Source organism: Pezoporus wallicus, unplaced genomic scaffold, assembly GCF_028554395.1.
Source record: "Pezoporus wallicus isolate ANWC-B61680 ecotype Strahan unplaced genomic scaffold, APGP_CSIRO_Pwel_v1 contig_7553, whole genome shotgun sequence".
Taxonomy (NCBI): Eukaryota; Metazoa; Chordata; class Aves; order Psittaciformes; family Psittacidae; genus Pezoporus; species Pezoporus wallicus.
Genome location: NW_026635101.1, coordinates 1146367 through 1173773, shown reverse-complemented (window position 1 = coordinate 1173773; position 27407 = coordinate 1146367). Strand labels below are relative to the sequence as shown.

The following is a 27407-nucleotide window of genomic DNA, read 5'->3' as shown; positions in this document are numbered from 1 at the left end:
AAAGTTACATTATTTTGCATTTTCAGAGTCTGCACCAATGTTTGGAGGCTTCTGCATTGCACGAGTTCTAACTGCAGTCTTTACTGGGGCTTCAGTATTGGGGAAAATGGTCTTACCAGCACAGACAAGTGACAAATCATTCCAATAAGCTTTTAGGTGGTTATTAAAAGGCACAAAGAGTAAGATGATGCTATGAAGGAGCAATTTCCACTCCTGGGGGGAAAGATAATGCCAGCTGAATAATGAAAACCAATATGCACAAAGCAAATCAAGGTTCAACAATTCAGATATAATTTTTCTCTTATTACTGTGATAATAATGTTCTCTGGTCATTGTTTAGGGACACTAAGGGGTTCAAAACTTTTATTAACTTTGGGTTTTTTTAATGTTATTTACTCTCAACTATTTCTCTTTTTCTTTATGAAACATTTTTATCACTGGCTCAGCAAACAGAGGCGAAGCCAGTTCATAATTCTTAACAACACAAGTGTAGTTGAGAGTCTTGGGGTGAGATTTTTCAAGTGACCCAGTATTGATGAGCTGCTCCTGGCACTGAAGTCAGAGGCCATTTCTCCATTTATCTCCAAAAGAAAAGTTAGGGGTACAAAAATAAAATCTCATGTCTAAGAAATCATGTAGTAAATTGTCCCAGAAAATCAAAAATGCCCCAGCAAAGAAGGCCTACCACAATATTTCATTCCAGCTGAGTATGGTTTTGGTCTGTTAAGCTCGTGTGTAGGTTATATATTACAATTATTTCCCTTTTCACATTTAACCCAAGTTATCTACGAAATTAACAACTCTAAGCATGACTGAAATGACTGTCAGCCAATGGAACATGATCTTCTGACTTCATTTTCTGATCCAAGTCTCTGATTTCCTATGGTCCCATGTCTTGTGAGTTTAATATGAGTCTTCTAATAATTGAGAATACATTAAAAAGCCCATGTGCATAATTTCACTACCTGAAATTCACAGATGGACATTTGTGGACCTGCTTGAGTGAGTCCGGAGGAGGATCATGGAGATGCTCTGAGGGCTGGAGCGGCTCTGCTCTGGAGACAGGCTGAGAGAGCTGGGCTGGCTCAGCCTGGGGAAGAGAAGGCTCCTTAAGGGGAGACCTTAGAGCAGCTCCTAGTGCCTAAAACGGTCGACTAGAAAGCCAGAGAGGTGCTTGTCCTGTAGGGACAGGACAAGGGAGAATGGTTTTAAACTTACAGAGGGGAGATTTAGATTAAAAATTAGGAAGAAATGGTGGCAAGACACCAGCATAGGTTCCCACAGCAGCTGTGCCTGCCCCTCCCAACTGAAACCAATCTGTGATTCTATGATTCAGTGGAGAAATGGCTAAAAAACCCCATGAACTCTTAGAAATACAGAAACAAATGGTGTTGCAGCTTCTCCTCCCCCAGATATAACTGACTTGTGTGATACCCAGGATCTGGCTTGTGGCATTTCAGTGTTGAGTGGTGGCAGTTTTACCCAAGTGACAAGCAGAAAGAATCCCAAGCTCATAGAATTACAAGTTTTCTGAGAAAGCACATGCATAGCAGTTTGCAACACCTCACTCACAGCATGACATTTACTGGTACTTGTAAGGCAGCACCAATCTACCTTTTCTGTTGATTTCAGGGGAATTCAGGATTTTCTTCCCCTTTTATTTCTCACTGGCTCTTCTCACTGACAGCCAACTTGGAGATTTAGTGCCTGCTTACTTATTACATCAAAAAGAGTCACATCCCCAAATCACTGATATTTGCCTGTCGCTAGCACTGCTGAAAAACAGAAAGAAAACAGAAATCTAAAAATAACTTGTAGCAGTACAGAGGTTTATTATGAGAGTTTATTATTGGAGCAAGTAAAAAAAAAATAGGCGGGTGTTACTTGACATATCTTCTTTGCTATCCTTCCAATATAGCCCATAGTTTGAATTCTCCTTTCTGGAATGAACACTGAAGATATCCCTGCCTGTGGCAGGGGACTGGAACTAGATGAGCTTTAAAGTCCTTTCCATCACAAACCTTTCTATGATACTAAATAAGCAGTATTTCTACACCAAAAAAACCACTGCTTAGACAAACAATGAATTTCCAATGAACACATATGCAAACCTATGGGAATTACTGGGACTTCTGCTAGTGTATCTTCTCTAGGAAACAGCCTACTAGCCGCATGCTGGCTGCCTTTGCTTGTTATCTCTCTCGTTTTCTAGTAAGCTCACAAGATTTTGCAGGATCTGTAATGCCTGTTCAGGTTTAACTCAAATATGTATTGCTTGCATGATTATTTCATTCTTTTCATGCATGCAAACCTCTACGGCAATCGCCTTCTGTTGTTCAGAGCTTGTCCAGTATCAAATCCCGGGGCATCCCCCTGTTCAAAAGATGACACACTTTATTAGCTTTCATTTAACGTCTGCTGGTGCTGCAGACAGATTCTTAAAAAAAATACATGATGTGATTAGCTCTGATTTTACCGATTGCCTGTTGCTGTGTGTTACTAACAGCAAATTTGATAAGCCTCGTCCAAGAAAGACTGCAAACACTGCACAAGAAACCTAGAAAGTGACTGCCACCCATAGACTAAAACTAACATAACACAAAAGATGTCTGTAAGCAGCTACAGGACCAAGAATAAGAAACCACATCAGGAAAGCAAGAAGAGCTAGCTTGCACAGGCTTTCATTCTTACTGCCATTTCTGTCATCGCATAGAAACCCAGTGGAACAGGAAACTAAACATCTTTGATATAATTTTACGAGGTTGCTAGTAGGGTCACTTCCAAGGTGAAAAAATACCCAAGTTTGACCTGCCCTAAAGCTGTAGTGTTAGATGGAAAAGGCATTTTTGAAAACACACAATGAATTCTACCTGAAAGGAGGATGGAGCCAGCAGGTGGTTGGTCCTTTCTCCCAAGGAACAAGGGATAGGACAAGAGAAAATGGCCTCAAGCTGCACCAGGGGACGTTTAGACTGGATATTGGGAACAATTTCTCCCCCAAAGGGCAGTCAGGCGTTGGAACAAGCTGCCCAGGGCAGTGGTGCAATTACTGACCCTGGAAGTGTTCAAAAACTGCATAGACAAGGCCCTCAGTGACATGGCTTAGGGGTGGCCTTAGCAGTGCTGAGGAACAGTTGGACTTGATGATATTTAATGTCATTTCCAATGCCCGACCACCCTTTTGGGGAAGAAATTGTTCCTAATATCCAGTCTAAATTTGCCCTAGTGCAGCTCCAGGCCATTTCCTCTTGTCCTAGCACTTGTACATCTCTCCATGCTACAACCTTTACCCCTCTTGCTGACAAAAGCATGCAAGAAGGCAGTTAATCAGCTGTGGGGGAAGAGAAAGTTATTTAATCCAAAATTTCCTGGCACTTTCACTGAGCACAAAACCTGAGTTTGAGAAAATCTACCTTGTAAAGATGAAAGCTAGAAGACAAGAAGGTACTCTACATCTCTGATGATAGCAGATACCATCAGTCGCACTAAGCTTTAAACTTTTATATAACACTGTTACTGCATCAGCAATAAAATTATTTTTGAGAGATATCCCATTTCAACATTTCAGGATACTTGCAAATGATGTACCACAGTAGGGAAAATTAAGGAAGGATGGTCTTAGTAGAAATATCCTGCCTAGGAGCAAGTGAAAAATCTGTAGAGAACAAACAGCTTCTCTTCGCTTGAAGTGACACGTGCAAAATGAGCTCTCCTCAATGAGGACTAGTGCATGTAATGTGCAAAAGTGTAGAATGACCTGCAACTCCTGGACTACCTAACATGCAGTCAGTGGTTTCATTCTTCGTTTTGTCCCACACCAAGGCTCATGCCAAAGGATGATGTGTAGGTTCCCATTTGTGACCCAGTGTGTCTATGGACCCAACACTGTTGTGTCACCAAACGAAAGCAATCTACAGCGATTTTTAGTTGAGGCAGTAGCTGCCAGTAGAAGAAGCGTTCCTCTTTTTTTTCCCCAAAAGAAAAAAGCTAGGAGGGTAGAACTGGAATCTAGCACTGATGTAGATGATCCCTAGCTAGCAGACTTAAGGTTACCATCACAGCAACCATAGTGTGGATTGAGGAACCTGCCATATAGTTTTCAGGATGCTTTTCAAAACATTTAACAGCAATACAGAATACTAAAGAGGGACTCTCAATGATGGGAGGGAAAACATGTAACTACAATGATAAAGGAACATCTTTTGCATAGTTCCACTTCTTCTGGATCAGTAAAAATTACACCAAGAATCACATGGCACATCAAGATTTTAATTCCTAGATCTGATACCTAAGGCAATTCTGCTTGTATTTCTCTCATTTAGGGCCTAGACAATTTGTATCAGTGTTTTCATCAGAAAGGGATCTTAAACGATATACCATAGTTGGGATTCAAACGTGCCCCAGGCTCTGCCCCTCCTGGAGGTAGGAAATACTAGAAGAAGAAGAAAAGTAAGAATAATGGGAAAGGTATGTCAACTGATCTGGACTTTTTCTTCATGCTTTTGTTGGAGATCTAGTGCAAAGTGAGAACTGGAAAGAGAGAGATCCAATCCCCTTTGATGGGTACTAAGCCCATCACTCGCAGACAGCTAATACCCTGTGCAAGCTGAGCTGATGATCCCTGTACACTGTCCAGGTGACATATAATTCACTTCAGCAGAAGCATCTGGGACAAACACAACAATAAGTTTGGTTATGGGAACAACTCGTATAGTTTCAGTGCTTTTTGTTCTGCTTATGACCATGTTTAGTTTCACACTGCCTGTGCAAGTGCCATCATCTAGTGAATCTGATTCCCACACAGTGGGCTCCTCTGAACTGTGATCAACCTGAAGAAATACTTGTTCTACCAAAAGCTATATAGAGCAAACCAGAATAAAACAAAGACACATTTAAGGCACAATTCAGATATACATGCTGAAAATTGAAATAATATACTGAATATAACCACCATGGAATAGTCCCCTGTGAATTTCATGGGTACTTTAGCTTTCCATTTTCTCTTAATCCTTATTTGCAAACATCCCGTTATGAAACAAAGCCCAGAAATCCCCCCCCCCCCCCCCCCCCCCCCGTTAAGTTACCAGCAAACCAAAGAGAACTATGGGAACATAAATTAATATCTCCATTAAAGAATAGGATTGTCTTTTAAATTCTCAGCAGTCACTTTCTTTGGTGATGTTATTTACTGACAAGTTAGCCTAGTGGAAATAGAGACTCAAAAAAAACACTTCTCACTGGAGAGTAGTTCTACTGCCAGGAACGCCATCCTCTGTGTGCTCATATAGACAACTCCATCCTATCACATCCAGTGCTTGTCCCAGTAGAGGGGATTACCAACTGGGTAATCAGTTCTATGTTTGGCAAAAATGTCTGTTGTTTAAATATTGCATGGATCCCTTGTAAAATTTAGTTTTTCCCTTGCCACAGCACTGCACCATTTGCTTTCTAGCTGGCCAAACTGAATTATAACTAAGAGAGGACAGCTTGAATTGCACACCAGTGAGGGTGCAGAGGTGCAATTCAGAAGCTTTACTTTGGGTATCAAGGAGGAAAGCCTGCCCGAAACAACTGCAGAGAGTTGCAGTGTTGTGCAAATGGGGCATTACTTCATCAATTCCTGCAATGTATTTCTCCTGTTACATTTTAAAGCCAACAGTGATATGAGTCCAAACAAAGTGTTGTCAACTGTGTTAGCCTTTTGCCATTGCAGTGCTGCCTCCTGTATGAGCAGATAATCCTTGAGGTACCAGCAACCACACTGTATTTGTGGAAATAATAATCTCTGCAATTTCAATATGCTTGATCTTACTTGCAGGCACAAGTGAAAATCAACTGTAGTAGCCAGGAAAGTAAGCATTTCATATTCCATATGAAATACATTCAAAAAATGGGAAGTGGGATTATACACATCTGTTATAGACACAACAGTTCACACAATGATCGTTTTAAGGCAACTGCACCAGCAAGTCTTGCTTCTGCAACAGAAAACATGTTGAGTTTGTAAGTGAACCAAATGAGATGTTCAGATTTATCTCAGAAACAAGATTTTGCTCACATTTGGATTATTCTAACCGCTCTACTATTGCAAGATCACATGTCTTCAAAACACATTAAACCCAACCACTTGTTCTGTATGCAAAGTGTTTCATTTCTGCTTGCACAAATCTTCAAGTAATAAAGACAGAGAAAGGAAACGGCAGAGAGGGCTTGGGGTAGGAGAGGCAGCACTGAGAAGGCAAAGGTGAAAATCTGCAGATTAGTAGCGATGTCTGAACTAGTGATGATGACTGGTGCAAATGCAGAGTTGTTTCCCCACACATACAGTGGTGTAATTGGATCAGCTCTGATAAAAGGACTGAAGAACTGGGAGCCTGCTCATATCATACTCCCCAACACAGCAATGGAAAGACCGGGACCTGCTGGAATGAGTCCAGAGGAGGCCATGGAGATGCTCTGAGGACTGGAGCAACTCCGCTATGGAGACAGGCTGAGAGAGCTGGGCTTTGTTCAGCCTGGAGACGAGAAGGCTTCGAGAAGACCTTATATAACAGCCTTCCAAAACCTGAAGGGGCTAACAAAATATCTGGAGTGGGGCTTTTGAGAAGGGCCTGTAGGGACAGGACAAGGGGGAATGGCTTTAACCTGACAGAGGGGAGATTGAGATGAGACATTGGGAAGAAATTCTTCCCTGGGAGGGTGCTGAGGCCCTGGCACAGGTTGCCTAGAGAAGCTGTGGCTGCCACATCCCTGGCAGTGTTCAAGGCCAGGTTGGACAGGGCTTGGATCAACCTGGTCTAGTGGAAGGTGTCCCTGCCCGTGGCAGGGGGTTGGAACTGGATAAGCTTTAAGGTCTCTTCCAACCCAAACCAGTCTGGGATTCTATGACCTCACTTCCAGAAAGGAGCTCATGTCATTTTAGAGACCTTTAAAAAGAATTTTTAAGATCTGTTAAAGACCACTTTTTTTAAAAAAAGAAGTTATGTGTGGAAACAAAGACTTTTACAGAAACCTACCCAGAGCTGAGGCAATCCTCTGGAGGCAAGTCCCCAGTGCGACCACTCCTCAGTTCATTTACCCAGCATGACATGCAGGTTTTGGAGTATCGCGAGAGCAATAACCTCAGTCTTTTGGGCAGAGATGCCTTATCTGCTTAACAGCAAGGATAGGTGTCTGAGGTTTTCCTCATCTGCAAGATTGGCAGAGCTGAATACCAGTTATATTGGGAGGCTGGAAACAGGAAAGGGAATGGGTGAAGTTCAGGGCTGCAAAACAGTCCCCTCTGAGAGCAAGCCCACAAATAGAACAATTTCCCATGATAGCATTTGTGATACACCATGAATAAGACAGGTTATATATCAATCCCATCATACCTTTACAGGAAACATTTTGTTTTCATGGTACATTTAGCTAATACCAAATTATAACTGAGCTCATGATAATAATACTACCTATTATGCAAATATATTCATTATGATTCATGGTATTACAATAGGTAGTAAATGAATTGATAATTACATGACACTTAAAATAAATAGGATAACACTTTGTAAAATCACAGCCAAGTGTTACTTTTTACAACACATTATGTTCATATCCTACTCTTACAAGAGAATGCAAGAGGTCTGGTATCAGAGTGGCAATGCAGTATCTGCAACAAATTGACTGCAGTGTGCTTTCTCTTTATTAGTAAGGAAGCGCTACTGTGTGTTCTAGATGCAATGAAGATATTTAATTAGAAAGCTACCTAATGTACTCTTGATGTCTTATCATCCAGCTGTTGACTACAGGGAACTGCACAGGATATTCCACTTAACATGAACTAGATGACTTTTTGCCCCTCTGAGATGGTAACTACATTCCTGCAGAATGCTCCGTATAGCTCTCTATAGCACAGGCATTGTTACAAACAGTATCAGCTAAAAAGCAGAATAAAATTAAGCTCTTCCTGGATTTCAGAAAAGGCTACAGAGGTTAATTACTAACCCTCCTATCTAAATGGCATGAATTTGGAGACTGAAATGGAATTGGTGGTGTGGAAGATGTGTTTTTAATCAAGGGATGATGTACAACTGGATCTACAACTCCACTAAACCCCTGACAAATCAGGAAATACGACTAGGGAGAGGAAAGATGTTGCATCTTTTCCTAAATAGCAAAATCTGGGCCAGCAACAAATTTTATTTCATTTCTTTGGGGGACCAAAACAAGGAATGCCAAAATAAATGCACCAAACAAATCCACCACTGCAGCAGCGAGGCAGAGAGAATGCTAAAGGAGATTTCAACACTTCAGATAACTGAAGAACTTCACCTTCTAGCCCAGTGAAGCTTGCTGCTTTTGCAAGTGTAGCCCATATATTTAACTTAAGAACATGCTACATTTAGCTGGACAAAATCAAAACCCATCATCTCCTCAACGACAGAATTTCTTTGTCTCGTTTCCCATACCTGTTGCTAAGCGCTTTGGCAGGCTTTGAAGGATTTTAAATCATTGTCACTCCTACTGTTAGAAAAGTCAATATTAAACAAAACTATCCTGTTCCTAACAGAACAAGAAGCATCACAGATACCAAATCAGACCCTCAATGAGAGCTAATTCCTGTAACTTCTTTATAGCTAAACTTCCCACAGCCTTTCTCACCGATTAGTGCCATTGCACATGCAAAGACATACAAGAGCCCAGATTTTTTACAGGAAAAGAAACAAAACAGAGCAAGTTTGTGGCCCTCGCTGTTTCTGAGGTTAATTTACCCACAGGACCTGCAACAGTGTAAATATTTTGTCAAGCTTTCTGTTCATTTTGCAGCCCTCAGCAGTTTTAAATGACTAGCGTGCCCTGGCAGTTTCATACAGTTTTTAATTGGGTTCAGATCCCTCTCCCTTCTATGTGTAGGTGAAGCACCACCCTTCTGGTGTTTTAATAAAGATCATCACTGTTGATTTCCCATATGGCCATCTTAAATGGCTGAAGAAAGACAACTAAACTGGCAATCAGAAAGCAATCAGTGGAGGTTAGTACAGCATCTGTCTTTTCCTTGGGTGTAAGTGTGGCGTTTAAAGAGATACCACCAAGCCAAACTCAGCCCCAATTAAATACTTTATGAAAGAGAGCAATGTCAGGGCTAATACGAGATAGTTAGAAATTTTTAGGAAATAATTACATGGGAAAGCACTTTTTAAAGTAAACAAGGACTGCCCTGGTTTGCCACTTCAGGACTGCAACACCTCACTGGTGGGTGAAAAACTGACAGTGAAACTTGTCAGAAACTGATGGAAAAGGGCAGCAAAATGGCCTGGTTGCGTTCAGCAGCTGAAGTCATAGAATCCAAGAATTATTTATGTTGGAAAAGACCTTCAAGATCATCAAGTCCAACTGTTCCCCCAGCACTGCCAAGGCCACCACTAACCCATGTCACTTAAGGGCCTCATCTACACGGTTTGTGAACACTTCCAGGGACGGTGATTCCAGCACTGCCCTGGGCAGCCTGTTCCAATGCCTGGCTGCCCTTTGAGGAAGAAATTGTTCCTCATATCCAGCCTAAACCTCCCCTAGTGCAGCTTGAAGTGTTCCTTCTTGTCCTATCACTTCTTCCTTGGGAGAAGCCACCTCCTGGCTCCATTCTCCTTTCAGGTAGTTGTAGAGAGATAAAGGCAGACAGATGTCAAGCATAAGCCAGATCACAAGTAGAAAGGGTAAATCAGATTTTAAAATTCTTTCTCCATGTCATTTAAGGAGTTAGCAACATAAATAAGGGTATTTTAATATCCATTTCAATCCTTGTGAATTACTTCAAGATGCCAACGTTTTGTTACTGAAATCTCATCACTTATCCCAGAAGGACTGACCTTGCAGACACAGCCCTCAGCAGAATTAAGAGTTGAGCTGTACAAATCAGAGAGAAGAGCTCCAGAGGGGAGCTCTTGCTCTCTATAGTCACCAACCAAAATTGACTAATATGCAGAAAAAGGAGAAGGGGAAAGGGAGTGTGTGTGTGGAATAGTCCTATTTTGTTCAAACTTGCAGAAGCTATTTGGGTCTAACCCCTCATAATGCCAAAGGAGCAGCTTCATAACCTCCATACAAACTACAGTTCTCTAACAAACACAATTTCACAGAGACATTCAAAGAAAATAATATAGAATTCTCATGGAAAGGTCACATGTATTTGGTTTTTATAGATGCGGATTATGTAACAGCTGGGAAATCGATATTGCTCATTTCCGAATTCCTATGAACACTGTGCTTTAAAAGCTTCAGTCAACAGGTTAATGTTAACGGCTTTCTTTTCTGCCTAAAACAAGTAGGAGGCAGAAGGAAAACGGAGAAGAAACTGAGTAAGGCAAAATATAGAGTACAACATGGACAGGAAGGCAAGGGGAATGAAGCAAAACCATATAATAGCATCACAAGCATAACACAGAGAAGAAAATAATCAAGTTGCAAACAAGGGTCTACATAGTATCTGCTGAAGCCAACTCCACATATGATCAATATTCTTCTGTATTTAATTCTATATATAACATACACTTTGCAAATAGACATCTATTTGAAAAGTAGAACTGCATTAGCTTGGAAAGGAAAGACACTTAAATTAACACACACTAAGGTATTAAAGAGTCACATGGAGCATCTAAAATGAATGTGGGAGCTTCCCACACCCATTGCACCTTGCAAGCCATAACCTCCATAAATCCCAGGGCTTTTCAGGACCTGGAAAGATGGGCAAAGAAGCAAAGATCAGTGCAACTGCTAATAACACAGAGACTAAATTAAAAATCTGAGAGAAAAACATTTCTGTTTCAGCTCACTCCAAAAGTAAGATATGTGGTTTACTTAGAGATGTCTTCATGGTCCTGACAGTATTCAGGTAATACCTCACATATAGAGGGCCTACAAGAAATCTTGGAAAGAGGCTTTTGAAAAGCACCTGTAGGGACAGGACAAGGGGAATGGCTTTAACCTCACAAAGGGGGGACTGAGATGAGACATTAGGAAGAAATTCTTCCCTGTGACAGTGGTGAGGCCCTGACACAGGGTGCCCAGAGAAGCAGTGGCTGCCCCATCCCTGGCAGTGTTCAAGGCCAGGTTGGATGTAGCTTGGAGAACCTGGTCTAGTGGAAGATGTCCCTGCCTATGGGTCAGGTCCCTGCCAGCTTAAGGTCCCTTCCAACCCAAACCAGTCTAGGATTCTATAATAAGTACATTAGAGATTTCTTCTCTTCATGTAATTTGACAAAATACCAATGTAAAGCGAAGTAATACACATCCTGGTAGAAGGTAGTCAGAGAACTTGGAGTAAACACATGCAACTCCCACCATGCTGGTCCTTAGCAAAAATTATCTAAAAAAGTTTTAGGAGCATGAAGCTCTCTTCCCATTCCTGGACATCTTTACAACAGCATCAAAGGTTTGTCCCATGCAACCACAGACAAGGACATGAAAACAGACTTTTTCTGTGACATCCATAGTCTTACGTATGCTGTTCAAAGCTTCCACCTGAGATGTATATGCTAATACAAAAAGGTAATTAAGGAAGAATTAAATTAAGCTTTATAGAAGGTGATGATACTGGCAGTAGAGCAGCAAACTACAGCACTGCAAACAACCTAACATAAAGAGCATTTGGAGCTTACTGCAATGAACCTACTGCCTTATCTTGTGATGCTGCCACCGAAAGTGAAACAGGAAGGGCTGCGCGAGCAGCCATTCTGGAAAGCCCAGAATGGAAGAACCTTCATGAAAGGGAAGCCTAAGCCATTTTCATAGAATCCCGGACTAGTTTGGGTTGGAAGGGACCTTAAAGCTCATCCAGTTCCAACCCCCTGACACAGGCAGGGACACCTTTGACTAGAACAGGTTGCTCCAAGCCACATCCACCCTGACTATTTGGATAACTAACACAGCCAGAAACAATTACCAGAATTGAAACTGATGAGCCTTTATGCCCCACCAGAGGCAGGGAGGTGACCATGGTGGGAAGGCCAAGTAGGCAGTGCTATGCCTGAAGGAAGCTGTGTAAACACTCAAGTGACAGTCAAGATTTGGCCATGTTACCGAGTACAAACATTTAAGGCAAGAAAAAAGAACAGCAGGCTAAAGGCAAAGCAGAAATAAGTCTGAAGAATGGAAAACGCAGAGGGATTTCTTTCCACACAAACTACAATTCTGGCGAGAAGGATTTACAGAAAACTTAATTACTCTCATGAGATGCCTGGACTAGGTGGGATATTCTCTCCTTTCAGTCTAAGATAATGAATGGAAGCTGGAGTCACCCTGGTGTGTTTATTAGGCTGTTGCTGTAGACAAGCATAACGCACAAGCAACTCTACCAGGCCATTTCTGTGATCTTTGTGCATTTTTCTTTAAAGTTTGTATTCATTTCCCCAAAATCAGGATACAGTTTTACTGCAAGCAAGTAACTACTAAGAGGTGGAAGAGTGTAAAGTGAATGCATTCTATAATATTAGTCATTTATCATTTATATGAAGTGTGTAATTGCTGAAAACTGCTAACAGATTGCAGGTCATTAAGGTCAAAATGCGTACTTCCCACACCATTTGAGGAGAACAACTCATGATGTTTATGCATAATATCCTCATTTGAAGATTAAGAACAAGATACAGCTGCCAATATAAAGCACCATCTCCCCAGTCTCTTCAAAGGAGCAATGCTGATTTACAGGAGCTGCTGTTTCACTGAATAAAATATTCCTACTGAGATCTCAGGTTTTTGTCACTGGAGAAAACACCCCCTCAGCCATTTCTTTCACAATCCTACTTCATAAACACTACAGGCAAAGGTAACCAGGTTTAAGGCACCCAGAATGGCATCAGGGAGCGCACACAACTCCCAGTCCCTGTAGAACAGTGGATATCCCTGTCACAACCATCAGTAAATGTTTTGACATCTCCTCCTACTTGGCAGGGGAAGGCATGGCCACCAGCGTTTTAACAGCTTGAGGGCATGCAGTGCCTTGTGGGGTCATGGAGCTGTCAGACACCCAGCAATCAATCACCTAGAGCCCAAGACCTCAAGATGGTCTTGATGCTTTGGCTCAATCTCTTGCAGGCAGTAAAGATGAGGTGCTGTCTCCTCAAAGCAGATCCTCACTGTGATGTGATGTGACAGCAGCATGCCCAAGCACATCTGAACTAGAGTGTTACCAGATATCAGTGGTGGGCTTGTCACCAGAACCAGCATCCAAATCCCAAATGGGGATAGTACGTATTTAGCTGCACTGCCAATGGTTACCCAGGTAGCTCAGCTCTGGGCTTTCACCAGAGACCTACACTGAGACATAGCATTTGCATTTTATTTTGCTCTGACAGTGGAGCTATGTAGTGTTTTCTTTCATCTCCAGAATGTGTATAAACATAAATCTCCCGTGTAAAAACAAACCAAAACAAAAAGGAAGAAAAAAGAAGAAGTAAAAAGAAAAAAAAGGATGAACCCTGTCTCCTGTTGTAAATAACTTCCTAAGGCTGCTGACATTTTCAAGCGCTTGCAAACAGCAAGAAAGGGAACAGTTAATGCATCCAGCATATTTTATTTGAAACTGGGGGGGGGGGGGGGAAGACATTTTAAAGATAGTTATTGTGGCTTCCTTCAAAGATATCAAACAATTAAATACTGAAACCAGCTATGCACATTCATGCAGACACAAACTAAAGATGTTCTCTGCAGGACATTCAGCTGCTACTGGTTAGAGACATATTAAAAAACAAGAGGTAGTAAGCAACAATTGCATTCAGCTTTGGAGCCCCAACACAAAAGGGATGAGAAGCTGTTCATCGCTGACATGGACAGTGGGATTGAGTGCGCCCTCAGCAAGTTTGTCGATGACGCCAAACTCTGTGGTTTGGTTGATACGCTGGAGGGAAGGAATGCCATCCAGAGGGACCTTGACACACTTGTGAGGTAGACAGATGCCAACATCATGAAGTTTAACCATGACAAGTGCAAGGTCCTACACCTAGGTAGAAGCAATCCTAGGCACAGCTACAGGTTGGACAGAGAAGAGATTCAGAGCAGCCCTGTGGAGAAGGACTTCGGGGTGCTGGTTGATGAGAAAACGAACATGAACAGGCAGTGTGTGCTTGCAGCCCAGAAAGCCAGCTGCATCCTGGGCTGCATCAAGAGGACCGTGACCAGCAGGTCGAAGGAGATGATCCTGCCCCTCTACTCCGCTCTTGTGAAACCTCACCTGGAGCATTGTGTGCAGTTCTGGTGTCCTCAACATAGAAAGGACATGGAACTGTCAAGTCCAGAGAAAGGCCCTGAGGATGATCAGGGGACTGGAGCACCTCCTGTATGAAGATAGGCTGAGAAAGTTGGGGCTGTTCAGCCTTCAGAAGAGAAGGCTCCGTGGAGACCTCATAGCAGCCTTCCAGTATCTGAAGGGGGCTTATAGGGATTCTGGGGAGGGACTCTTCATTAGGGACTATAGTGATAGGACAAAGGGTAATGGTTTCAAACTTAAACAGGGGAAGTTTAGACTGGATATAAGGAGGACATTCTTTCCTGTTAGCGTGGTGAGGCACTGGAATGGGTGGCCCAGGGAGGTTGTGAATGCTCCATCCAGTGTTCAAGACCAGGTTGGATGAGGCCTTGGGTGATATGGTTTAGTGTGAGGCGCCCCTGCCAATGGCAGGGGGTTGGAACTTGATGATCTTAAGGTCCTTTCCAACCCTAACTATTCTATGATTCTATGAGTCCAGAGGAAGCCACGGATATGCTCTGAGAGCAGCTCTGCTCTGGAGACAGGCTGAGAGAGCTGGGCTTGGTCAGCCTGGAGAAGAGAAGGTTCCTTAAGGGGAGACCTTAGAGCAGCTTCCAGTGCCTAAAGGGACCAACAAAAAATCTGGAGAGGGGCTTTTGATAAGGCCCTGTAGGGACAGGACAAGGGGGAATGGCTTTAGACTGCCAGAGGGAAGATTGAGATGAGACATTAGGAAGAAATTCTTCCCTGTGAAGGTGCTGAGGCACTGGCCCAGGGTGCCCAGAGAAGCTGTGGCTGCCCCATCCCTGGCAGTGTTCAAGGCCAGGTTGGATGTGGCTTGGAGCAACCTGCTCTAGTGGAAGATGTCCCTGCCCATGGCAGGGGGATGGAACTGGATGAGCTTTAAGTTCCCTTCCAACCCAAACCAGTCTGGGAGTCTATGAGACTGAGTAGAGCAGTGACACCAGTCTCAAATTCAGGGACACAATTAGTCCTTGCAGATTTCCATCAGCTTTCTGACTCTCCCGACTGAAAACTATGGCACAGGGTAACATTTTTCTATTACATTTTTGGTTCTGTTCATCTCAGCAGATATTACTATTGATACTAACATTATTCATACAAAACTACAGCTTAAAAGGTAAATATTAAAAATAACTAAGTGATTTGCTGAGCAGTTTTTTGGTTTGTATGCATCTGCTCTGTTTTTATCTCTGTGATTGCTCCTGGAGCCCCCTTCAGAACAATTACCTGCTTTACATTAGTGGCCTTTTACTTTAGTTTAATAAGGGGGACAAGTAAGACAAAAGCCCAAGAATACCCCTGCAGTTGCTGTTTTGATTAATTAAGAGTGTGAATAACCACCCAGGATCAGCAAGACTGAGTCTTCCCACATTAAAAGCAGGCAGCAAAGCAACAGAGCATCAAGGATCCCAGAGCATTTCACTAACACTCCCTAATGCCACTACAAGAAGAATAAAGACATCCCTTTTTCAAATGTTTTGACTCTTTGGAGACTCAGTCTCCAAGCTACTTGTGGCTACACTGCTCTTCCAACTGCAAGGCAGTGCTACTGCCATACTTTTGTTTTCTGCTCATCTGATTATTCACCCATAGCTATCTCCTTGCTCAAAACACCAGATCCTGAGCTTCCAGGAGCTGGGACCAGCTTTGCGTATATCAGTCACTCAATGGTCCAATGTAGCAGGGCTTTAGACATTCCCCAACACCAGAGATGATAATATTGATAATTTTTCCTACTGCCTAGATGTGATGGTAACAGTTGTATTAGAACTATGTATGTACAGTAGACAGAGACAGACTGACCTTTAGTCTTTGCAAGGTCTTCACAAACAGGCATGTACACTGGAATGTGAGGCTCTTGCAAATATCAGTTTCACTGGACTGGAATTGGACATTACAAAATCAGTGCATCCTGGATAGACTTGTTCTAGTTTCACTGTCTTTACTGATTTATGCTGAGGCATTTCACCTTTACAGTGATACTGTTCCATTTACTCCCAAATCTCATTTTTGTCTTATTTAATGACCATCTCAAGCAATTCCTTTTTGTATTTCTCACCTAATTCATACTTGACCTTTTCCAGATTTCCTTCCTTACAGCAATAAGCACACTTCAAAAGGTTTAGCAATCAAAGCAAATAAGCTCCCAGGAGATTTTCCTGTGTTCCTAAACTTAGTTTCATTTACCCAAGCCTAATAAAGGGAGCATCCAATATCCCAGACAAAGCTTCTCTTCTTTCTCAATGGCATTCTCCATCATACAATTAGGATAACTGGTCAAAAACAAAAAAGTCACTGCCTGTACCTGGTATCCAGAACTTCCCTACTGAGGCCCACAGGTACCCTCTCACTCCTTCCAGCTTCTCAGCTCCAAGTTGAGAGTCAAAGCACAGTCTAGTGTTGACAGGGTGCTTCTGTGCTCTACAGTAGTTGTTCTCCAAGTACAGTTAAGAAGTAGGTGTCATGCACATACTAGACATGTAAGATATGACACAATAATAATCACTGAAGCAAAGAAAATTCAGAAATTCAGAGAACATAAATACAGTTCTTTAGTTCACAATATAGCTATGTATATACATTCAGGGGGATTAAGCAGTTTGGTGGTAACACGTAGCAAGATCCTACCATTATTTAATTAGAGCACACTTGCACAGCCAAATACCACCCCTGTGACCCACAACAGGTAACATGCTGCAAGGGGCACGAATAGAATATGGCTGCAGAATACTATTGACTCCTTTGCAGCAAGTCTCTATTATTCAACAGATGCAAATAACTACCGAAATACAATACCATCTCTGTGCTTACCATTGAGAAATGTGAAACAGTCAAATGCTTTCAGACAATGGGATCTTATTTTGGTGGTCCTTGATCTTACTTCAGAGCTTAGGTTCTTGCAAGGAATAGCTTGCTCTCAAAAGTCAACTACAGCCCAGTAATGAGAACAACCATCTATAGGAACATGTTAACCATCTTTAATTCCAACACTGCAAAGAAAGTGCTTCTGCTTCCTAGGTTAAAGAGTTCATATCTGTATATGATATATTACAAACACAACAGTCCATTAGAAGAAAGCTGTTGCCTCATTCAATGCCCTGATTGTAGACTACAGAGTATTTCTGTTCATCTGTCACCGCAGAGCTACTAAAGAAACCTGAATTCATTGTATGCCATCTTTTCTGCCTTCCATCAGTTACAGCAATAGAAATTAAAAGGCATTTTCTTATCATAAATGAGGCTCAATGCATTAATTTTACAGGATTCTTGAAGACGGCAACCAAACCTATGGAGAGCCTGAACAAGAAAAAAAATCATCTGCCAGAAAGTATACAGCAAGGACTGAAAACTAGAAAAGGAATGAGTGCTGATTAAACAGCAAGGCAGAGCTGCTGAAGAGTTACCAAAGCTAAAATCACGCAAAAGTAATCATACTAAGTCCAGATGAGTGCTGCACACCTCACTGGAGCCCAACAGCTGGTGTTCTAGCCCACAGTCAGATATTCTATAAAACTGTCCTCACATGAATAAGTATGTGCAATGGCTGTCTCTCACACAGAGCAAGCACTGTCTGGGGAGCAGGCATGAAATCCTGAAATACCACACCAACAAAATACAAACAGAGGAGCTTGAGGGCTTTGAGGACTGAATTCCACTTGCCTTGCTGTTTGTGGATGCCTTCACTGGGGGTCACTGTGGTCATCAGCTCTTGACTAGTTTTCCCTTTCAACGAGCAACAGATCTTGCATTGCTGGTTTGGGATGATACTGCATTACAGTGCAGGCACGGGCAGGAAAAATTAGAGTGATCTGGGTTCAGAGTGTGATTCCAGCTTCACAATTTGGCATGCCTGGCCATGAACATGGAATCCATGGTTATCAAACAGCTCTGGACAAGGGTCAGGGATCTGAGTGGATAATTCAGTCATGAATTCTTAAGAGAGCAGAAACTCCACCTCCTACCATACAGGCAGCGTGTTAAAACATGAACAACCCTGGTCTTCTACAACAAGGGGTATTATGGCATGAGCTTCTCTGAACTGGAAGTATAACCTACTGAAGACATTCAAATAACTTTATTAAGGTAGTTGAAGATTCTTAATCAAAAGCATGCTCCAAAAATCACTGTGTTTCCATTTCCAGACCTTCCCACCCCAACACATGATTCCTGTGAGCACTACTCGTAAGGTTGTTGTCATTTGTAGCTATTTATAACAAAACCCTGTAAACTAAAATCTTTTCACACTTGGACATGTTGCTACAGTATGCTTTGAGATTTGAAGTTACAGGATCGTCTCCTGATCTCAATTCTCCAGGCTGTAAAGCCACTTCCATCTGCTGCAGTGAACAGTGATAAGGGCCCCCCCAGAGGTGCTGTAGTAAGTCAGCATAAGGGGAAATTTTTAGCTGGCACCTGTTGTTTCATCCAAGGCAGACATATGGCTACTGAATGCACAGAATAGAGGTTACAGAGTATGATTGTTTGATGTTTCTCAACCCTAATCATCCAAGACTGTTTGCATCCCAGAGATTATTGGACCCAACTCATCTTCAAAATTTTAGAAGCCAGCAAAAATAATGCCCCAGTATACCACACATGACAGCATATGCCTCAACTAAGTTACTTGCTTCGAGTAGGCTTCTACACATGTCAACTAGCAATTTTCTCCTTTCTCCTTGCCCGGTACTCCCCTCAATTAAAACTAAAGCAGAGATACAAAAGAAATACTATATCTTCTCATTTCATGCATAAAGACATAAAAGGTCTCTGGGGATGTCTGCGGCTCCCACAGTCAAAGGCATACCTAGCAGTACGAATGTACCACCTTTTCACTGCATTCAGACATTGCACAAGGAAAACATTCCTGAAGAGCAGTACTTCAAGAAATAGAAGGTTTCTGCATTTGTTTTCACAGAAAGGAATTAAAATGTTACGAAGTACGAAGGAACATCAGGAAAAGAAAAAAGCTGAGAAACAACACCACGGCTCTTCAAAAAAGATTGTCCATGGTGCCTTAGAAGTCTTACTAACTGAAGAGCAGAAGCAGATTTATTCCTGAAGTTATACTTTATTTTATTCTTCCTCCATCATTTTTAACACTCTCACATGACTTTAGAAATATAGTTACACTCTTCCCTTTCACATTGTGGACTGATCCAGTCAAAAGAAATAAGAATGAAGAGGTTACAGAGACCATTTTTTCAGGCGCTAAATATTTTCAGATTACAATTCAGGCTGTGAGACAGACTGTCAGATGGGTGACTACTTCCTTTTCATGTGAATAGAAACCCTCAAACTGAATTGCTGGAGTGAAAACTGAACTGCAGCTTTTGCACATTTTATGGCAGTTATGCTTAAGTAATTTAGCTTGAAAAAGTCAGGAAAATAAAATACTACATACACACTACAGCTGCAGATACATACTCATGTATGAACCCTCTGTACATGTGGTTTTAGATCCTATGCGAAGAAGCAAAAATTCAGTGGAGTAATTGCATACAAGGAAGTCTTTCAGGAGCTCTTTTCCAATCTATGTGAAGTTTGGCTCACAGAGAACTTGACCTTTGGGGGAAAACTCTTCATAGCTTGAGGGGGAGAGATTTCTCACCGATTTTGAAGGCTACAATATAAAGCACTTGGACTCCAACCAACAGATCCCTACCATCTCCTTCTCAGCTATTCAAAGAAAGAAAAAGAATTCAGAATCATAGAATAGTTTGGGTTGGAAAGGACCCTAAGCTCATCTAGGTCCAAGCCCCTTGCCATCATAAGGGATGCCTCACCCTAAACCATGCCACCCAAGGCTCTGTCCAACCTGGCCTTGAACACTGACAGAGATGGAGCATTTACCACTTCCTTCCTTGATCCTCTCTGAAAGTACAATTCAGCAACAAAACTCTCAGAAGTGGTGGCTTGGTGACAGACTCAAAAAGTGAGGTCAACAGCCTTGTGAAGACATCATCAAAAGGGATTGTGGGAGCAAAGAGCAAACAGAAGGTTTTAGAGAATCGTATGTCCTCCAGACCTATCCATAAGCAGGACAAACAGAGCTCTCAACTAAGTACTCATTTTCAAAGAAAACAGTATTTCAGTGGGGCTTCCTAATGTAAAATTATCAAATTACAGAAAACTTGTAATATTACGCAAAAATCTTCCATGATTAAATAACAGACCAAGGAAACAAAAACAACCTGAGGACATAACACTGATTTTACTGCTGACATCAGGGATCGGGGCAGAATTCCAAGAGCAGCTTGCTCAGAGCTACTGCAGATGAACAGCATTAGCTTCCAATATCTTCCTTTCTATTATGGCTCTCAATTTAGTTACTTAAGCTGTGAAAAAGCAATTGACTATGAATTCTGTAAATATAGGTTTATGTACTTCATATTTTACCTACAAAAGATATGTGCCCCTGGAAGACGCTTACTGTGCTTGCTATTTTCTCTAAGACCTTTCACTTCTATAGGAGAAGAGAATATACTTACCTAGGAGGATGATGAGCACTTTCATTACAGACAGAACTGGTGGCAGGTTAAGGCTCCATGCATTTACTTACTAGAGAGTCTTTGAGAAACACTCCCTCACTGGTACATTGGCTGCTAAACAACTGCTTGAAGTACTGGCCCTCTCAATACAGTCCTACGGATGGTTGTCAAATGTGTAATGTTGTAGTGAATTCAGTTTCGTTTCAAAAAAGACATGCCACCTAAAAAAAACATGCCTAGTACAAGAAAACAGGGCCTTTTCTAAAAAAGTTTTACTTACTTGGTATCTACTTCCTTAACATTCTGACTAGCTGCCGTGTAGATGGATTTCCTGCATTAAATTAACTCCACCTTTTGTGCACTGAGAACTGAGAAAGAAAGAAGTAAGAAGCACTTTCATTTCATCACCAGGCAAATGGGGAAAAGCTACATTAGAAAGATGATTACAAAGACCACAGGCACAATGTGAACCTGTATTAATATTTCAAAAAAAATCTGCTTTAAATTTCCTCATTAAACCCAAAGCAATTTAGTGCAGTTTAATTCCATCCACAATCCAAATAGCTGGGAAAACTTTTTATAGTATCTTTTTAATGGCCCATGTAACCTAAATTTTTTTCTTGTATCTGCATTCACTCCCTTTCAGTGTTTTGTATTGTCTATTTCTTTAAGTCATTCTTTATAAGCAGAGTCCTTATAAGTCTAATTTTTGTATTTAATAATTTTAATGTGCACTATTGTTATCTTAAAAGAACCATCTTTGATGCATCCAATACATTTTCCTAATTCTGCTTTTCCTATATGCCTTTTCAATACAGCTTCTTAATTATTAATACCTATATCAGTATGTATACACATACACCTATATCTACTCCCAGTGTATGTTTCCACTCCACCATGGGAAGAGAGGAGCAGATGATTCTGAATTGGTTAATGGTCTTTTAGTCACTTTTCCCACTGTTCATTTTCTCATCATTTTCTTTCCTTACACATCCTGTTCAACCTCTGCCTTCTGCAGAAACCTCTTCCCTTTTTTCATTTTCTCTCATTCATTTTCCCCACTGTTGGACTGCTTCAGCAACTGCTATAAGTCTAAATAGACAAGAACTCCTCAAGGAGATAGATGGTCGTTAGGACTGCTTTAGTCTGCACAACTGTTCATTGCTTGGCAGTGGGTTTATAGGGTACAAGAGCAGCTGTCACAACACACAGCACTAGTACAGAGGCTACAAGGGACAGCTGATGCATTATGCAAGAAACTGCTACTGGCCAGGATACTGGAATATTAATGATGGTCTAGGTGAGCTTAGAAAGAAGTGGATAAACCCAGTTCAAACCTTGCCCCCCCCCCCCCAAACTGAATGGGTCTTTAGAGAAGATGCCACACACACTCTCAGATCCACATTTCTGCAGCACACTGAGTCAAGGACACAAGTCAGTCTGAAGGCTGATCTGGCTTTTATCAGTCTCCAGTCGTGCAAACAGCACTGCCATCGCACCGTGGGACCATGAGATCTGCCTGTTTCTACAGAGACCACTGAGCAAGGCACATCCCAGACCCATTTCCTTGAGCTATGCTCTCTTAAGGCCTCCCCACAACCGCAGCACAGAAGTCAATCAGTACTTTGGAAGCAGCATAAAAAATAGCATTTCTCATTTCAAACAAACCAGCCGGCTGTCTAAAGGACAGACGATAAAAGCATGCGATGAGGCAAGGAGATGAGAAGAATAATCTTCTTGGACCTTTTATTCTGAAGTAATAATTTTTCCTGTCTCCCCCTTCATCAGAATCAAAATAGCTGCACAGTTTAGATGGCAATTGCTCTCATGAGTTCAAAAAACTAGTGAACAAACCACCATTAATCTCAGTACTTCTCATTTGTTATTAAGATAACACTGAAGTTCCTAGAATTGGCGTATTATATCATAGTGTAGAGTCCTGAGCACATTAGCATCAAAACAGCATTGGCTTTTTCTGCCTCTTTTAAACATCCCTCAGACTGAAATTAGATGAAGCTTGTAAATACTGCTCAGAGCCACAAGCCTGAGAAATACTTAAAGAAACTGGTGTTCACCTAGCATTCACAAACTTTCCACAGCTTCCCAGAAACAGTATTGATCTTTATTTAAAAACTCTTCTTTATAGCAAGGAGAGCTATCTATTTCAGACATATGTACAGTTAACCGGTTTGTGTCTGAAGAGAACTATAGGAAGAAGCCTCGTTTCAATAGTTAGTGCTATCTCACTGCATTAACATGCATGGGGAAACAATCAGCAACCTCACCAAAGGTGACCCCCCCCCTTTGCTCTCATTTTGATGTTCCCTCAACAGCCTTCCTGCTTCATTTAAAAGTAATGGAAAAACAAAAGCAGAGATCAGCAGCAGGCTTGGAATCCAGATGTTCAAGGGATTGATTCAGTAGATCATCATTAAACATTGCAAAAAAGTCTTGTTCAGCCTAATGGGCAAGGGACCAGGGAGCTTCAAGAGGAATAGGAGTAAGTGAACTCTCCTCATCACAAAGACTGAACCCAGCAACTCCATACATTTCAAGGCAGCAGCCACTGACTGTGCCAAGGGACAATGGCCATTAACTACTGGCCTTGTTTGAACTCCTACTGGCAGGCAACAAGTAGCTTTAAGAGAAGGGCAATAAGCTACATACTGTGCCTCAGAGGTCACCAAACATACATTTAATGTATTTATCACCTGCATGTCCTCTACTGCGCACATACACATACTAAATATTTGACGCTTGCTCTTCAAAGGTGTTCCGTGACTTATTTCCTCACTCCTCTTCTAGAAACCATGAATAGACACAGGACAGCTAGCAAACATTGTCAGTACAGAAGTAACACCAAACCTAGGGTCTACAAACACACACTCAAGCTCTTCTGTAGTACTGCAGTATTTGAGCTGAACATCTAGAAGACTTTCCAATCTTCTTTCAGTGAAATCTTTTCAGTGCCACTGAGCTAATCCGGGAATGAAAGCCCAGTTCTGCAACAGAGCACTTCTAGCACATTCTTTACTTAACAGTTCACTGTGCCAAAAGTTTGTAGGTAATTGACTTGCTACGTTAGCAATTACCTTCTTGGGTATAGCTGAGTATTCCTTCTGATGTAATTAAACCTGTTGAGTTGAGGAGACTAATCTAAGCCTTTATAAAATAATGTAAGATCAGAACCTCTTAAATTTTCATTTAACCTGGTTTTGTAGATTCTGAGATTTCCAATCAGATCTTAATTTCTGACTCTGTTTGGACTTTAGCCTTAATCTTAAGTGCCAGTAGTTAAATACATTTCACTTGAAAAAGATGTATGAACAAAGCTTCTGTCATTGCCTGGTACTTTATTAAAGACACAAGAAGGAATTTCTCCAACGTGCAACTGAAGAGAGAAGAAAGACAACTTCAAAACATCATAGGCCTACTTCCAGACAGCAAACCATACAGATGAAGACTCAGGTGTAAGGAAACAGTTCTTTTTACTGATATTTTACCAAGCCTACCGTAAATACAAGATATGAAGCACTGCCTGTGCAAGATACAATCAGAAGACCGAGCAAGAGACATTTCAAATTTAGGCTTATATAATTAAATCCAGACTTGCATATCTGTGATCCCTGCCTCCATCTGTCTCAGTAAATGCATCTCTGAAATCACAATCAACATGTAAAATTTGTAGCAATCAGGCAACTATATGTAAGGCAGACAACACAGAATCCTTGTAAGAAGCCACTTCAAATACGTTCTGTCAGCCAAACCACTGACCCCAGAAGGAAGATACTTTGGCTTCCCTTCTACTTGTCCACTCCAAAGTGCAATTTGAAAGGAAACCCTGAAAATCCCTCTTCAGCCTATACAAGCAGAACTAGCTCTTCTGTCTCTTCTCGCACCATGCTTCATTCCCCAAGAAGTCCAACTTCAAAGCACCCAATCATCCACACACAGGACATGAACCATTTAACTTACCATGGCAGAGTCCATGAGCTGGGAGATCTACTGCATTCCTATATGGGAGGAAGAAATGAAAAGCACGTTAAGTGCACTGCAACAAAAGATTTCTTCATGAATTTTAATAATGTCATTAAAATTATTAATTAGCCGCAAACATTAAGCAACCTGATAATAGCTGAAGATGTCCTTGCTCACTGCAGGGGGTTGGATTAGATTACCTTTGAAGGTCCCTTCCAACCCTAACTATTCTATGATTCTATTCCATCATTCAGGTTAATTGCATTAGATCTTTCTCATTTCCATGAGTAGTTACAGAAGGAGATTTCTAGACCAAGGTGGCATATAAAAATTGATCTTAAACACTTAAAAACAGTAGCAATGATACTGCCCTACTTTTTAAAGCCAAATTCACATCCCTGTCACAAGACAAGAAAAAACATAATGGCCCCAACCCTGCTTCTGAAGCCCTGGACATGAGCCAGTATTCGCACAGCCGATACAAGCTGTCAGCCCCACCAGTGCCAGTGGATCTCTGCCAGTTTGTGTCAGCTACGATCTACTCCAGTATCCTTGCTGTTTTGTGTTAAGGATTTTGTTGTTTACCTATATGGTATCTAATAGAGGTCATTGCTGAATACACACAAAAGAACTTAAAAGAGTCTAAATGCAGCCCTATTTAATACCCCTTGCGTTTGCTGCTCCCTGCCCTAATGGGGCTGCAATTTCATCTTCCATCCACCTAAAGAATCAAGCCATTCTAACCAGCCAAAAAAAAATGCCTAGTTCTTTGTATTTACTGCTATAAGGCATTTTAGCATAGTCCAGCATCACTGGTGTTTGTTTAGATCATACCAGCAAGGATCAATCCTCTCCAGCAATAAGCAACAATCTAGTTGGCAAAAGCCTAGTATATCGTAGCGATTCTCACGTACTTTTTGTGCTACACATATGTTACCACAGATAAGGGACGGGCAGTTTTCCAGATCTGATGACAATCTGCCATGCCATCTACTTAAAATGTCCTAAACCAGTCCTCAACTTAGCAAAGCATTTCAAACATCATTATTATCCTAAGGTGTCTTTTCACACATAAAGCCACTCTGGGGCATTTTGAGGAGATACTTCCTCTTTAGAAAAGATTACTTAAGCCCAAAATCCACTACAGAAATGTAGCAGTCATGTAGGGAAACTTTTACTTGGACAGGCCCATGAATTTGTCAGTGAAATCATTTTTCTTTCCTTCTTCCCTAAACGTACCAACTCCTTTTATCCTAAAACTTCAGGGGAGACGGGGAGAAATGGGGGAAAAAAAGGCCAAGTCAGATGAGCTCTTCACCTTTTCCTGATGAAGACAAGCACTTCGGAAATTCAAAACTTTCTGTAGGCCAACACACCCATCTTCTTCCCAGAATTATTCATTGCAGTTAATCACATACAAAGATCCCTTAATACATTTAGAAAACCTATGTCATTTATATGTGATAATACTGTCGTTAGTTTTAGTAACTAAAGAGAATCTCCTCAAAATTTATTTGTCTATCACAGAAACAGTATTTTCTGAAGATAAGGCAAGTGTGCAGCATCCCGAGGCTGGGGTTCCCTAGCTCTAGTACGTGTCGCACGAAGTATCTTTTCTGGCTTTGAATCAATAAACATCTAATTGCCTCTAGCTCCTAACATGGGAAGAGGCACAAGCAAACACAATTTGTCTTGCCCAGAGAAGCTGTGGCTGCCCCAATTGCTGTCAGTGTTCAAGGCCAGCTTGGACAGGGCTTGGAGCAACCTCATCTAGTGGAAGGTGTCCCTGCCCGTGGCAGGAGGTTGGAACTGGATGAGTTTTAAGGTCCCTCTAACCCCAACTATTCTATGAAAATTAAGAAGCTGTCCACAGCTAAAAATACTTCACTGACTGATCCATATGGGATTGCCTCCCCTGCAGTTATCAACAATGGCCCATCACACAAGTGTAAACTCAGACCCAGATCAAAAAATAACCTGTGTGGAAGCTGAAACACTCCTGACATGAAACCACCTCCCAAATTACACTTAGAACTTCCCCTCTTAACACCCCAGATATGCTGCCCCACTGACCAACCATTTCAGTGGGGCCAATTAAAAAAGAAAATGAAATAAAACCTAAAATGTTATGGTTTTAAGTTCAAAGTCTTTCCTCAGTCTTCTAAGAAGATTTCAGAGCCCTCCAATACCTGCAAGGGTAAAAAGGAATCATTTAAAACCTCTTTCAAACAGGCTTTGGCATTTTAATGCAAGTTTGACTGCACTGGACTTCACTCTCAGGAACAAAATTACCTGGGTGACTAAAAAAAGGGGGGAAGGGAGAATATATATTCTAGGTGGCACAGCATTTAATCTGTAGTGTACTATAGCATACACTGTAGGCCATACACAAGAGCTGGTGAAGTGAAAATGAAAGTCAAGGCTACTCAGGAAGGAACCTTCTAAGTGATGGAAACTAAAAGGCACCATTTGTTCATTTTCATTTCATAACTAATCTTTCATCAGCCCAGCGGAAGGTACCAGCAGAACAAATATTCTATAGCATTAAATGCAAAAGTGTGCTGTCACCATCCCTGGAGGTATTTAAAAGACATGTAGATGTGGTGGCCCTGGCAGTCCAGTTGCACTTGATGACCCTAAAGGCCCTTTCCAACCTAAACAATTCCATGACTCCATGAAAAGCATACGATAAGTGT

At 41.5% G+C, this 27407-nt stretch overlaps 1 long non-coding RNA gene across 1 annotated transcript in view; it reads right to left on the bottom strand.

The window, feature by feature from the left end:
* The window catches only part of LOC130596027 (uncharacterized), a 179441-nt gene that overhangs the window by 97803 nt on the left and 54231 nt on the right, over window positions 1-27407 (bottom strand). The window contains exon 2 of the long non-coding RNA XR_008971442.1: window positions 24709-24746. This is a non-coding gene — a long non-coding RNA (uncharacterized LOC130596027). The remainder of the gene's footprint in view (window positions 1-24708; window positions 24747-27407) is intronic.